Below are 16801 nucleotides of genomic sequence, written 5' to 3' on the forward strand. Positions count from 1 at the left end.
TTGTTTCTTCCAATCATCAAATACTTTATTCAAGGTGATGAAAAGGATGCACTGAAACAAATATATCATCTTTGGTCATGCCATCATCTTAGATAATGATAATCTACCATAAAGTGAAAAGTTCATTTTTCCCATTTATTCATATTCTTCTCGATCTCATTCCATGCTTTTATATAGTTGTTTTTAATTGCTTGTTAAATGTGCCGTTACTGCATATTCTACTATATTACTTTCCCAGTGCTCCCACCATAAACTATCTTCTGGTCTCCATTTTGTTGTAGTTATAACTCTGGATGCTATTATATATACATAGTTTTTCAAATTTGTTTTTGTAATATTTTTGGGCAAGATGCCCAGCAGTAGAGTCCACAACAAATTTAATTTTTAAATTTTCTGAATTTCACTATGTAGTTTTTTCCAGTTTCTTTGTCTTTTTTTCAAGTTTATCACATATGACAGAAGGTACCATCCAAATCTACATTTCCAATATTTTCCTTAATAATTCCTATCTACTTTATCAATAACTTTCGGTGTAATATGTCATTGATAAAATATGTTGTACCATTTTTTCTTCGTGTTTGACTTGCTGTAAATCTTTTGTCAGAAAGCTTTGCATTGTTGGAGAGATAACTTTCTCAAAATTTTGCATTCATCTAATCATACACATTTTAATTTGTTCTGTTTCTGTTTCAAATTGAAGTAATAACTTATACATTCATCCTTCTAAGTGTTCTTTTTGCTGCATTACTATATTTTCAAATTCTATCAACCCCTTTATTGAATCTCTTGATGTGTCAATGTTCTTTTTGAATCTTGAAACTAATTGAAAATATAGTAACCATTGTACATGTTAGCCTTTGGCCCTTTCTGAATGGGCCAAAAATCCCAGCAGGCAGCCAGGATACGTGGCCCCAAAACTGCCCTGGACTGTTCACATGGCCCAGGGCAGGGGCTCATGGCACCACAGCAGGTTGCTGCCATGGCTTCACACAGAGCTGTGGCTGCCTCTCACACCCAACCTCCCCAGGGCCTGGGGACCCTTCCCCCAGCATGGCCAGTGTTGCAGCTGCGACCACCCGGTCACCCCATGCCTGCATGGCCATGCAGGAATGAAGTGGCGGAAGGGGCAAAGGGGACAGAACAACTGCCATCAACACAGCTCCCCACTGGGGTTGTTCGCTCAGCCCTGCCTCCATACCGAGTTTTACAAAAAGACTGGCAGAAAGTGTGAGTCACGTAAAACCTGGCATGGAGGGTTTTCTCCAGGATTCACCCAGTTTAGGGGTGGGAACTGTGCGAAGTTTCCACCCAAACTGTGTTACATCCCACCCCCACCACAGGATATTTGCTCCATGCCTTTGTCCATCATTTTTGCCAAGATTTAATTCCCCCTTGAGGATTTTATAGAATCATTATTATTCTTTACATTTCTATCATAACAAGCTTTTTTTGAGACATTCATGGGGATAACAGAAAACTAACAGTCCAATCCAAAGCCCAAGGAGGCATGAGATGATACTACTGCTGTGCTTTTGCACCATATCCAGAGGGCTTCCAGGCAGCCACGGAAGGCAGCTGAAAATTTTAAAAAACAGCAGACACCCGGAAGTCTTCCATAGGTGTAACAGAGTTATGGCAGAAGCCCTGGCTGTAGCGTTTCCAGCCCTAAAGGCTGGGTGGAATCCAACTAAAGTCAGTTCCATCCCCAAGGATGTTCCAGACAGCCCCCCTGCACCTGTGTCCAATCAGACACCAGTGTTTTTTCATGGCAGTGCCCACTTCTGGGCTTCTCCCCTACAGAGCTGAGGGGTGCCTGGCCACTGGTTTTTTGCCCTCTTCGTCGGCAAGAGTGCCCTTTATGAAGGTGGAGGGGGAAAACATTCACACACCCCCATAGGATTGAGCTGTAAGTCTTCTTCAAGAAGATTCCCAATTCTCAGGAGTCCATCTCCAATTACATGACTTGTATTTTGTGTTATAGTTGTTTTAAATGTTTGGCTTTTTTTGCGACACACACATCACAGAAACTTTATTTTCAATAAGCTTCAAGCTAGGTATCCCACTCAAACTTTTTGAATACATTATGTTCCTTGAAAAAGGGGAAGCACTAATTAATTATAATTAAGCTCCCCTTAAACATCATAAAATAGCATGCAATATTTCCTATATTCCAGGGCACTGTTTCACACATGTTTTGTAGGTTAAGATGATTCCACTTTTTATTGGTTGGGAGAATGCATGACTTCTATGGGTCTAGAATGTTGTTTACTCACATGTAGCATCATTAATGTATGAAATGCAACCTGAAAATAGCAGGTGAGATATAAAATAAAGAATTCAGATTGTAATAAACCCTCACACAAATACTTTTATGCCCTTTCCCACTCGTTCAAAAAGTCCCTTACTATATGCAATGATAATGATTGCCTTTAGTAGCATACATTCTGCACTTTTGTAGGTAATAACTGAAGGACTGTGACACAAATCTGAATCTCTGTGTTTAGAGACCTACTGGTGGGTTATAAGCATTGCTTTTTAGTTACTTTTAATTGCAGTATTTTCCAGACATTTAATTATTTAGTTTGCATGTGATATATGCAATAGCAGTATTCTATACACCTGGATCCTTTTCTGAAAACTGAATTACTTGTGTGATGGGCACATTTTATTCAAACATGTAAGCATCTGGTGTATTGAATTCTCAAGTGTCTATTTTAATTTTATTTTGAATTTCAGTGGTACAGTGGCTGCAATGTGCATTGTTTCGGGCTCCCAAGGAAAAGTAATAAGCACCTTCATGTCAGACATCAAATATATAATACAGATTAAAACAACCTGGCTAGTTTTATACAGTTGGAGGAGATCAGAGAAAGTTGAAATGTGCATCCTGATTATAGAGACAAAGGACAACCTACACAGCATCTCAACTGTTTTAATTTCAACAGTTGCCTAAAATGTGACATGTGCAGAGTTGTTTAAATTTATTTACCCTTTCTCTCTCTTATCATATATATTCTCCTATATTCTCCAATTTCATGCTGCTAATGTTTTTATGTAAGCTTTGCTATTTGGGGAATATTGAGCTGGTTCTGTTCCAGTTTCTATAATTATGGGCCATGAGTGAGCTTTATCCTCTCAGCTGCCATTAATGACTGCAAAAGGGCAAAAATGCAGTATGAGGATGCTATGACTTCTCTGTCTTGCACAAATGAAATAAAATGGTCTTTTAATTAGTTCAGTGAAACTCCTGGCTTCTTATTTAGAGTACATTATTCCAAGGTCTTCATTCCTCCCAAAGGGAAAGTAGAAATATCACTATGTTACTCATCTGAAATAGTGCTTTAATATTGTCAGACTAATAACATGTATCCTGCACCTCCATAATCATACACTTAGTGGATTGTAGAGATTGAATATATCATAGACTGCAGTGCAAAAATACCCATGCTTCAGTAGGTTTGCTGTGACAATTACTTTGTTAAATGATAAGCTACAGTGGTGGCAAACCTTTCGCACTCCAGATGTTATGGACTACAATTCCCATCAGCCCCTGTCAGCATAACATCTGGAGTGCCAAAGCTTCGCCACCATGTAGCTAGTATTTCTATGAAAAAAATCCACTATAGTTATAATGTATGTATCCATGCTTTTCAGGGTTCTTTTGAGTGTGTATGTTGCTGTGAACCTTTTTCGCTGGTGCTCCCAATTTGTTGGTTTCTTTTGTACCATTTGTGTGCCATTCTATACAATGTACACCATTTATGTACTACTTACAGCACCAACTTAAGCAGAGTTATACCTTCCTAAGTATACTGACTTGAATGAACTTAGAAGGGTATACCTCTGCTTAGAATTGCCTTTTTTCTTTACTGCTATGCAACTGGCAATGTGAGGGGGGATTAAACACACGGACACACAAACCTATTCAGACAAGACAGAAGGAAAACTGGAATATGCAGTCAAATCAGAAGGGGTGAGAAATATAACTGCATTTTTGATAAATACTTATCAATTACAGTTGAAAAGTATCCTTAGAGTCAGGTGATCTATTAGCAATAAATCTGGCATGGCAACTGCTACCCTGCTTCTGGCAAGAACTGACTAAAGAAAATAATGTGGAAAGGGCTGGTATTGTGATAATCATCCAACCTACTGCAGCACAGCAATGTGTTTGTGTGGAAAGTAGCCACATTGACAGCTGTACCCAGAAATGTTATTGAGAACAGGAGTGAGCAGTCATATGGAGATGCTCTTACATCACTGCTGGTAATATATGAACCAGCCTTAAGTCAAAAGGGTCAGCTAGATGTGATAGCATTCCTGTGGCTGCCATAGGGATGCCAGAGCAATTTTACAGCTGAGCTTTTATACTTTCAAAAAAACTACAAAGGTCTAATCCTGAAAGCCAACCTGATGCTGTGCTTCCCCAGTTGAAGTGGGATATCTTCCAGGCAACAGAGACTCCCCTGTATCTGCCTCTGGATGCTCCCTCATCTCCCAACATGCACTACCCATCACTTCTGCTACCAGCAGGATTCCTTTCTCTCCCCCATGACATTTTCAAGCCTACTTATCTAAGGAAGACTGCATGGTTCTCCACCTAGTCATAATGCTGCCAGATTGGCTTTCAGGTTTGGGCCCTTGCGGTACCTTTTGAACGGAGAAAACCCCTGCCATAAAATAGCAAAAGCATCTACAGGAAGACGTATGGAAGCCCTAAGAAGACAACAGCTACAATTCAGGATCAGATTAATTGATTTATCTCAGTATGTTGTAACCCTGCCCTTTATCCCCTGCTTTATGAAATATTGGATTTCATATTATTTCTCATACTGTGTGCTACAAAATGCCAGTTTCTATGTTTGTATGGGTGGATAGCAGAGTGTCCAAGCTGAAAGCAAGCCTAAGGCAAAACAGTCTGTTTGTAGAGATTAGATCTATGAGTTACTCCAGTGATACAATCTGGATGCCTCATAACAAGGACATGAATCTTTGATTATTCCACCCTGCCAGAGAACTCCGTTAACATAATGGAATCTGTAGAACTCCTGAACACCACACCTCAGTAAGCTGTTTTTTTGGAAGCCGCTGATACTGTGCTCTTGAGAAAACATTTCTCCAAACAATTGCCTCTTCCCTGCATTTCCCCCACCTCTCAGATATGATCTCCCTAGCAACAAGATCCCTTCCTGATTCACTCAAGCCTCAGCCAAATTTGAATACTCTAGGCAGAGACTTTGGGAAGTACCTCTGCATAATCCATTCAAGGTATCACTGATATAATCTAGGACCAATTGACCCCATTGTCCTGGGAAGTAGAGACAATAGATAGAGCTGCTAATTAGTTCAATCCTGCAAGTCCAGTAAGGAAACCCCCAAGCAGTTGCAAAGAAACAAAACCTAAGTTTGAATTTCCCGCCTTACCGGTGCAAAGGGGTATAAAAGTTCTGCTCACCAGAGCCTCAGTGCTCAAATACTAGCCTGAACCTCTCTTGGTCAAGTTAGTTTGGGACACAATATCGTTCTTCACATTGGGTTTCCATGCTGCCATAGGAACCCTTGCCTTCTTCCGGATCTTCATCAACTGATTTAGGTAACGTATAATTTCTCTGCTCCCCAACTCCCATTCTATCATCCAACTCTATACATTTCCTCACTATCTATATATCTAGGAACTGTGTGTATGAGCCTTAACGTCTCACTGTGTGATTGTTTGCAACCAAAACATATATAAAAATATTTAAACTGCAATTTGGTCTTTTGTGAATTCTCTGTGGATACATTTCAAGCCGTTTCTGGTATAGCTGTCTAAAAATATCCCCTCCCAGCCTACCTCTTGCATTCCCAAGCCGAGTAATTCCCCATAGCTATATAAAAATAAGTTTTTATACTGTTAAGCTGGGTAACAATGCTTATGTCCTCAGATGGAGCCAGAAATAATCATAGCAATGTCAGAATAGCAATGCTGGATCAGACCAATGACCCATATTATCTAACATCTTGTTTCACACAATGGCCGTGTAAGTGTCCTGGAAGGCCTACAAGCAAGGTCCACCTCTTTTCTAGGTCTGAGCACTGCAAGTGCTGTCAGCTCTGATAATGGATTAATCATGATATATGACCATTGACTGACATATCCTAAGAAACTGCCTATTCCCATATGAACCTACCCAACCATTACAGACATTCTTTGTGGATCCTGCTGTGATCCTTTTTGATCACAATGCCAAAACTATGGAATTCCTTCCCCAAAGACATTCATCGGTTTCCCTCTATTATTGTCTTTTTCTAGTGTGAGTGAATACCTTTATGTTTGAATTGTGTTCTTTGACTGACTCTCCTTGCTTTTTTAAAAAAAATATTTCTTTAATTTAGCTTCTGTATTTCTACCCACTGGGGATCCAAGTGACTTACACTGTTCTCCTCTTCTCCATTTTATCCTCCCAACAGCCCTGAAATTAGATTAAATTGAGAGCGTGTAACTGGCCCAAGTCCATACTACAATCTTCAATGGCAGATCTGAATCACCTTGAGGATGCTAACTAGACATGCCAGTGGTTTGTAAATATTTTAAACAAATGTACAAATAAATAAAAATATTCTTCACAAATAACTAACAAAACTCAACTGGGGGTCATCAGTATATGCTGTGACAATGAATTCCATAATTTAATAACTCAGTGAGTGAAGAAACAACTGCGTTGATCTATCCTGAATCAACTGCCAATTGATGGACATTTTTTAATTACCCCTATCACTGAAGTTGCCCCTTCACTGATGCTATTTACTGAGTCAACATTGTTATTGAGCTATCCACTGGAAACCCAATACTTTTTTTTGAGGCTGTCTCATGAGCTAAGTAAGAAAATACACAGACAGCACATTATAATCTAATGATTCTGTCTCTGAACATAGTGAATGCATTTCTTATTATGTATTTATTTAATATTCTCTTTTAAAAACTCAGTGGCTATTATTTTTAAATAGATGATGTGTGTTATGTGAAGTACTTATTTTTTGATAATGCTGTGCTTTATTTCAGTTTCAGTAAATGGCATCATTTTGAAGAACTAGTAGTTGTCCAATGCTCCATTATCACCTTCTCCCATTATTCATTCCCTTAATTATCCCAGCTCTTTAAGCATTTCTTCATAGAAAATTGCTCTGGCAAAGACATCTTGGATAACATTATTGTATTATGATGCTTCATACATCATTTTCAATCTTTACAAGCTCATTCAACAATTCCTGTTGAGTTTTGGAGGTATTTTTTCATGTCCCTCTTCAGTAAAGGTAGAAAAAAGACTTTAAGGGAATCTGAGCTGGATTAAGTGCTATGTGCAACTAATTTAGAGGCAATATAAGGTGGAGTCTATCAGCATCTGCAACCTTTAGGGTACAGATTTTTTTGCTGCAGCAATATGTATATGCTACCTTTCTGCCCAATGAGACCACCAAGCTGGGTAACAATTAAAACAAAACATAAAAATAATAATAATAATTAAAAAACTCCTGCTAAATGTACACAAAACAGTAATTAAAATAGGGTAGAAAGGAGGGATTGTTGAGGGATAGCCGGACAAAACAAAAAAGTCTTCATCCCTTTGCAGAAGATTTTGAAATAGACTGTAGAAGGTGGCTGCATCTGAAGCAGGGTCTTGGAAAATGCCCTTAGGTAAATTCCCATTGGAGCAGGTATTCCTTCAGGTGTGCTCCTCCCTATCCATATAGCATCTTTAATTGAGCTCAGAAATAAATTTGGAACCAGTGTTGATAGACCAAGACTGGTCTAAACTCCACCCTCCTCAGGCACTGCCCCCAAGTCGCCAAGAATTTCCAGAGCAGGAGCTGGCAACCTTAAATGTAGATGTTTTCAGGGCATTCTCCACAGTGGACAGATCTTTTCTGTCCAGAAAAAACCACAGCTGACTAACTAGTGAAAGATGGAAACAGGCATCTTCATCTGCAACTTAGGTCTGTTAACTCAGGTGTAGACCCCAAAAATTGATTTTGGAGAATCTCCTTTTTATATTTAACTTTGTGCTAGGTATGAGGTTCTCATTATTGGGCCTGGTTTAAGGGACTAGTTGGGACTTATCTAACATAGAAATAGTACTTCAGATTGATAATTGCTATGGAAGCCTGATATTCCTTTCTAACAGCCAATTGACAGGGTTCAGGCAGAGGGCTTCCAGGTAGCGCGGAGAGCCAGGAAATGCCAGAAACTCCTGGCTTCCTGAAAGTCCTTCATAGCTCAAAATGGACTTATACTACACTTTCAGTTGGCATAAGTCTGAGGACTATGCCAGGGGCATTCCCTATTCCAAATCCTGTTGGAACACCTCTGGTTCCATCCCCAAAAACACCCATGGAATGCCCCCTGCTGCGCAAGCATCCTCCTAGATACTGACACAGCTCTGTGGGCTGGGCTCTCTTCTGGGTCAGGTGCCACTGCAGTCTGCAGAGTCCACCTGCCTCACAGTTTGCCCTCCCTACTAGTGTAAATGCCACTTACGCCAGTAGGGTGGGCAAAAACGGCAGTGTGACCCCACACCACCTTCAAGAGCCTATTCAGCCCCAACCCTCTAGGATTGGGCTGCCTGGCAATTAATGATAAACTCTTATTGAGGAGAAGATTGGGGAGGTGGGATCCTTGAGCAACATCAACCAAATCTGAAGTTTCTTGGGAGAGGGGATCAGCAGTTTTCTGTGATGGATAAGATACACAAAGCTGGCAGGTGCTCTAATGGTGTCTGGGACCAGTATGGTAAAAAAGCTGCCTGTCAGAATTGACTGCTTCTTAAGAGTGACTCATCATTGTGGAAAATGTATATAATACAGACCACACAAAATACACATAGTTTAACCTATAATATTTCTGTTCCTTGAATTGTCCTTTATAGGGGTAATCATAGACCTATATCCTAAAAATTAAAAAAATATATTAAAAAATTAAAATTAAATGCAAACATTAAAATAAAGCAATATTTTATGCTAATGCAGATTTTTCCATGTTAAAAAAACTATAATAGATTTACAGCCCTGCCCTGTGCCTGGTGAAACGCTCTTCCTCCAGCTGTTAGGCCCTGTAGAACCTTGGGCAGTTCCTCAGGGCCTGCAAAATGGAGCTGTTCCACCAGGCCTTTGAGGGGGCCGATCACTAATAGCCTCCCATGCCACTGAAATTTTTACCGGGTTGCCATCTATATGTTAGGTTTCTGGTTGATTTATTGTTGTATTTTAAATTAATTGTTTTTACTGTTATTTATTACTTTTATTTGTTTTTATGTACACTGGGCAGTATAGAAAATTAAATAACAAATAAATAAATAAAAATTATTCTAGGACCTTAACTATACTTTATTGGTTAGGATTTAGGAAAAGAATATTAAGAGAAGAACTGGTCTGCTGTTGATCTTTCAGCTCAAACCTTTTTTTAATTTAGCTGTCATATCTTTCATACAAGTGATATGCAAGCTTGAGTAGAGTTTCTTTGTACAGCAAAAATAAGTATATTTATTGGATATAATTTTCAGGTTTTTTTTAAAAGAAGTACCAGTAAAGACTGAGGTTTACTATGAAACAATTGGATGAAAGAAATAAAAATCAGAGAAAAAAGGAGCTATTCCAGTTTTTAAAAAAGCCTAAGATCGATGGTGCAAAATAAAGTAAAATATATTTTATTACTCAGTTAATGTTTCCAAAATTTTCAAAGAAATCTGTTAACAAAACATGTAAGAGATGTTGGAAATTTTAACTGAGTAATAAAACATATCTGACTATTTTGAAACACCAACCATGGCCTTATTCTCTTAGTGAATAGTATGTTCCTTTTATTTTCTCCTAGAAATAAAATCAAATATTGTATTGCATTTGTACTGAATTTATTCATTTTTAAACAATAGAAAATGCTTACTAGCATTTGTTTCATCAACTTCTATATGTGATAAAAAGATCATACAATGTTAATGACTTAACTTTTCAATAATTACCCTCAACAGGAAAAGAGAGCAGGAAAATTACACATCTAAAATATACCATATATTTAATCGTTGTGTACTTTCCGTTACTTTTACATTGTTTTCTTTGAGACAGTACATTTCATTTTATCACTGTTGACACAAGGAGCAGAAAAAGCTGGCAGGCTAAAATAGTTTGAAAACAGAAAAGCAAAAACTGAAACTGAATTTTCTCATCAGGGTCTATTTTTAGGCTAGGGCACATAGACAACAAACAAGAAACAATGTCCAGTTGAGCATAATGTGTAGTGTCCCATAAAATACCAAAAAAAGATGGTTCATAATGTGGCACCTTCCAGACTCCCACTCCACCGTAGGCACAAAATCTCATGGGTCTGATTATTTAAATGTCATTTTAAAATGTCATTTAAAAATTATACTATATTTTACAGCCCACGCATGTTGGTAGCCAATGGCTACTGCCATCTAGACAATTACAACCTGACTCCAAACTTGTCTAATAATTGCACTGGCCTAGTTCATCCTTGCCTGCACATGAACTATGCCAAGCCTCCCTCACCAAGTTGCCAGAGACAACAAAGATTTGGCTGATGTTTATCTTCTCTGCTAACATATTGCAACATTTTTTCAAGCACTATATCTCCACAACCTGTTCGAATATCTCCCTGGCAATTTCTGGAGCTCACATTTCACCTACTACACAACTGACAGTTAGGGCCCACTCCCCAGGCAGCTATTCCCTTGTATGCAGAGGCTATGTGGGTATCCCTAAAGGCATACAGGGGAGGGGAGGGAGGGGGAGGGAGGGAGAGGGAGGGACCCGGCATCTGGACATGGCCCACCCACCCTAGTTGAGGGAGGGGAGGGAGGGGGAGGTTTGCCATGCAAGGGAAGGGGAGTGATGGAGGGGAGTGAGTGAGGAGTGGCATGCCAGAGAGGGGAGGGAGGGGGAGGGGCCCAGCATTTGAACATGGCCCACCCACCCTAGTGGAGGAAAGAGGAGAGGAGGGAGGGGGAGGTGTGCCATGCAAGGGAGGGGAGGGAGGGAGGAGTGGCATGCAAGGGAGGCCATCTCCAATGCCTGTTCCCACTCTGGCTGAGCCCATTTTCATGTTACCACTCTAGCAGCTATTCCCTTGTGTTTGAACTTTTCTGCTCTTAAGGACATCTCTCCATTACTAAGAAACAAAAATGTCAAGAAGTCTAACATAAACAAAACCCCTCTAATAACATTGTGTTTCCTTGGTTCTAGATTGGAAATGACTGAAAGGAGGTGATGTAAATAGGGACAGCAATCTGATAAGGGAATTTGTCAAAGACCATAAAAATGTATTTAAATAAATAAACTTGTACATGTTTCATTTACTGAAAAGGGAAGCATTACACTCCAGAATTCAAGATAGTGTACCATTACTTAGGGTAGAAATCATCCTGCTTATCTGTCATTTCTTTTTTGAGGTACATCAAATTCTAGTGCCTGTATACTACGGTTATACTCAAGGGTACAGTTTTTCACATTCAGTTATATAAAGTGTTAATGGTCTTTTGGAAGAATCATGGCACTTGCATTGTCAATAAACTTCAAGGAACAGAGATGTTAATAAAATAATAAAATATATAGTGCATGTATATATACACACTGTGTGTGTGTGTGTGTGTGTGTGTGTGTGTGTGTGTGTGTGTGTGTGTGTAGAGAGAGATAGAGAGATAGAGAGATAGATAGATGATAGATAGAAAGATAGAGAGATAGAGATAGAGATATACACACACACATACATACATACACATATATACATACACACATATATATACACCCATATAATCCTGAAGTTCTAAAAGTGAGAAACAGTTACCAGCCAAATATACGACGAGAAAAAAGGTTAACATGTTATTTTATTTTATCCCTGTTGTAAGTTACTGTTCAACCTGTTTATCACTGTTTGGCACATTACATCACCATATTCCCTCTTAACTATGCAGTTAAGCACAATTGGTTTTTTTGCTTATAGACATTCTCACACAACCCAAATTCTGTCTCTACCACTGCATCCTTGTTGTGTAACTGCTTCTCTCAGCAGGCAATTGTTTACATAGACAATTAAGTCAGTCTTTTTATAACATAAATCAGTTATAAAAATACTATGTTTTAATAAAACTCTACCTTTTCCATCATCTGGTTTTTGTCTAAGTAGTTCCTAATGACATCAATGGCACCCTATTGCTTGGAATCAGAAACATATTTGTGAATTGTCAGGCTGGAGCCTGGCAACCAGCAGAGCAGCATCAGGGGAAAGGGGAGCTCCACAGAGTTAACCAAGTTACTTTCGTTTTCCCCGAGAAGGGACTCCCACAGCTTTATCTCATTCATCTTACATTCCTGCGCTTCATGCCTTCTGTTGCTTAAGATGGTATTATGGGCTAGGGAGGGGAGAGGAGAAATGGGGATTGATATACTGGGGTTTTGTGAAGTTTCTGGCAGAACCAGCTTTTTCCCTCTTACCCATGTATCTACCAATAAAAGCTTCTTAACCATCAAGTTACAGAGTCTGATGTGGATCTCTGATTCAGAGTTTGACATTAAGCTGGTTCTACCAATAATCTGCTCTGGCTTCCATGAAAACTGTCAGTAGAGCTACAGGCAGCACCAATGGAGCTGGGGATCAGGATCAGACCCTGAGCACCCCAACAGGGAGCAAGGCTGGCGATGAGTTCTGGGACCCCAACAGGGATGAGCAGGATGTGGCGACCAAGCCCCTCCAGTCAGAGGAAGGGTCAAAGACCTCATCCTGGATAGACCCCTCGATCGCATCACAGATCAAGGGATCTCCGACTCCCCAATCTGTGTTTCCACACATCCAACTTTCCACATGAAAGAATGGAAGAAAGTATCATACAGGACCTGGGATGAGAGAAGGGACTCCACCTGATTTTGGCATGCAGTGGATTACGAGGAATACTACTCAGATGATGAGATCAGGACCTTTACCAGGGACAAGCCCCGAGGCATGGGCCAGATGCCTGGAAACAGGATAAGAACAAGATGCAACACGAGATCTACCTTCTCAAGAAGCACGTGGCGCTACTTATGGCATAACCCAAACGAGAGGCCAGCCTACCTCTAGCAGGAGGTGAGAGAGTACTGCAGCCCCCAGGAGGGTTACCAGCTGGAGGTGTGGATACTGGGATGGGGCCATGCCCCAATGATGCAGTCAGTCAACAAGGACTAAAGCCGCCCTGGCCATTGGGCTGCCCACAGCAGCTGGTACTAAGGCTGCCTATCCAGCCCAAAGGGCCACCAGCACAGATGCCCATGCTGAGAACGCCCCGATGACAGAAACTGAAAGCCAAGTTTGATGGCAACCCAGACCTTCTGCCTTACTTTCTGGTGCAAGTGGGCTCATGATGCAAAGTTGGTGGAGCACTTTGGTTTTGTGAAGACCCTCCATTTACTCCAGAGGCAATTTTGGTGGCACTCTGTCCTCAAGGACATTGAGGCATATGTTAAAGGATGCCCATGTGCGCTGTGGCTAAACATCGTCCTGGAAGCCTTCGGGCTTACTACAGCCCTTGCCTGCCCCACCAGCACCCTGGCAGGTCATTTTGATGAATTTTATTACAGATCTTCCCTCCAGTCATGGAAAGTCAGTGATTTGGGTGGTGGTGGACCTATTCTCGAAACAAGCCCATTTCATCCCGTGCGGCTCTCTTCCTTTGGCTGCAAAGTTAGTGAGACTGTTTGTTAGTTGAGCATGATGAGTTTAACTGCTGAACACATTTGTAGCAAAATTCACAACATCCCAATCCAGAAAGGACAGTAGACATATTCCTTGTTTGATTTTAACTCCAATCAACAGTATTTCCATCTTTTCTGAAGTACCCTTCTGTTTGTTCACCCACATTCAGCCTTTCACTACTTCCAGGTCTGGATGTACAGTTTCCACTGACTTAAATAGAACAGAGTTAAAGTTGTGTATCATCAGTATGCTGATAATACTGTACTCCAAATCTCTGAATAAATATAACAGCATTAAAAAAAATTAGCTCATCTTTAAAAAAAACTTCTGCTTAGTGAAACATACAATACAATCACCAATATTAAGTGAAACAGTAAAATCAATAAAAACTTTGAACTGCTAACTGTTTAAATACTAACTATTAGTAAAGTTTAACATCCTCAACCATAAAGAACATGTGAACATAAGCAGTTTTTAAACTAATGGATTCTATTACCTCTAATATTTATTCAACAGAACTCAGTTGCTATTGATCATTATTTCACAGTTTTCTAGAGTTCCCTTGTCTTATAGATCAGGTTATAGGATAGAATTGTAGTGATTGCCTGTTAGAGTAGGATGAGCTTTTGCTCTATTTCACATTTCAGGTCATCACAGCTTTTTGAGGAAGTCTGACTAGTATTCTTCTTGTTAGTGCTATAAGCAATCACTACAATTCTGTTCCAGGACTTGATGTAAGAGAAGAGGAAATTCTAGAAAAAAATCCAAAATAACAACAGCTTTTTAGCATTGCAGAACCAGTAGTCTTTAGTTCAGGCACAGCCAAACACAATTCCTTCTATGCTACTTGGAAAGTTTGCCGAAAGGCAATGCTGCTGATTTGCTCTTTGCAGGGCTTAAACATCACAAGATTTGTAGGCCATAAGTTAGCGGTATAAGCAACTGCTTCACAACTGTCCAGTGACACAAAGCCCCAACGCATTACACACCAGCCCTAAAGAAACTCAGCCTTCTTTAGCCTAAGCAATCTGTGGCACAAGTCATAACCAAGGTATTCTTGGAGGGCTCATCAGTTTGCCTGCATATTCAACTCCCTGTTCAGAGATTGCTTTGTCTCCAGATTACCAGCCCCCATGAGGTTTTTGATAAAGCATAAGGAAGAATTTTGAACTGCGTGCATTTTCTAAAAACTGGCATTCAGAATAAAAGGAGAAGGGTTTTTTTCTGTCTTCTCAAGAAAATGTCTCAGTCAGAGCCACATATAGGAAGATGCCTTATATCAAAGTCAGTGTGTTTAACCTTGTCTGGTAACATCTCTCCAGGTTTTTCACATCATTAACTACCCTAATCCAGTTTATTGCCAATGCCAGAGAACCTGAGTTGCCAGCAACAGGAGTATTTCCAGGAGGGTGGAAGGATGTTTCTTATAGCATATTGTAGCCATCTGACCTATAGCAGTGTGGAGGGTGAAAGAATGATCTTTCTCCTGGAATGCTGCCCTGGTAGACCTGGCAAAACAGTGCCCTGAAACGTAGGAGTCTGTTTCAGAAACTCCATATTGGGACTGTGTCTGGCAAGAATGCCTCTAGGACTCCCCCCCGCCCCACACACAACTTAATGCCTGGCCCATACTCAGGAAACAACATTTGAATATAATCAACAGCACACCTGGGTGAGACCAGTTCTTTTTTGTCTATATTTGTTAACCTTCCCTGTGACTCATCAGCCTTGTGACCATATATGTTGCAACACCCGTTAAGGGTCGTTACCTGGTTTGTCCAACACCTGGCAAAAACCCATCAAAGATAATGGGTCAGTCATCAGCTCAATGGTCTGATACTTAAGACCATTACCTCACATTGGAACAGCAGGAAAAAATCCTTTCTCAAGGAATTCCTTGGCCTCAAGACATGCTTTTCCCTATAAAAAGCATGTCTCAGACCCTAGTCAATTGTTCAATATTATCATGCCACCATGGTCATCAGTAATATTGTTCCATCAGTGCTGACCATCCAGAGCCTATCCATTAGGTCTCAGTTTCCTGGATTTCCACAAGACTGGTAATAAAATATTTGATATTCCATCCCTTCTCTCTATATATCCACAACCTATCTTTCACCTCTGTATATTTCCCCTGCTCTCTGTCTCTCTGTCTCTCTCTCTCGCTCTGCTGATCAAGTGACTCTAAGCGACCTTGTGCAAGGGACCCAACTAAAAGGGTCGTTGTGTCCCACCATTTTGGGTAACAATATGTCCTTTTCTTTTATCACTGGGTTGTACTGGAACAAATCTTCAAACCTGGAGAAATATGAACAACCAGAGCTTTAGGTAGGTAAAGGTTAGTGCCTTTAAATATTGAATGCTTTCACCTTCTCAGGAATAGCTCAATCAGGGGCTTGAAGTGGCAGGTACAGTTCTTAGGGGCAGTTATATCCCTGAATGTAAAATAAAACATGAACAGCCAGACTTGACCTAGGATTTTCTTTTCCTATGACATGTTCAAATGTGGTACTTAGGTACTCAATCATTTGACATTTTACACATATAAAGTTATCTATATTTGACATTTTTACGTAAATTTACATACAGCCCTCCCAAATATAAGTGTAACATTAAATTGTATAGTATCTCTAATTTTTTGCAGAACATTTTTCCCTTTACCTCATGCATGAAATAATTGCCAACTTTTTTTACTTTAGTTTGGTTAGAATTTTACTGGGTTAAAAAAGGTGAAATATAATCTTTTCACAGCCTAACAACTGATACAAAAGTTTCCTTTGGAAATTTCTTTAGAAGCTATGAGCTTTAATGGGAAATAACTCTTTTAACAAAGAATGCTAAATGGACGCTGCTTTACAGATCAGCCTAATTTGACAAGGTAGCAGTGTCCTGATAGTGAAGGGGAAAGGAATTGAATACTCTTTCCTCTTTAGAGTGCCTTTTAATTCTACTGCGCCCATGGACCTACAAGAGCACCCTCAATGGCCATTCTGTACAATTCATTAGGGACTGTGCACAATACGGATTCACTATTTCATATGCTTGCTAATTTGCTGAATAGTCAGATCAAGTAGTCAAGCAAGCACT

The sequence above is a fragment of the Sphaerodactylus townsendi genome, linkage group LG04 (assembly GCF_021028975.2).
Source record: "Sphaerodactylus townsendi isolate TG3544 linkage group LG04, MPM_Stown_v2.3, whole genome shotgun sequence".
In the NCBI taxonomy this organism is placed as follows: domain Eukaryota; kingdom Metazoa; phylum Chordata; class Lepidosauria; order Squamata; family Sphaerodactylidae; genus Sphaerodactylus; species Sphaerodactylus townsendi.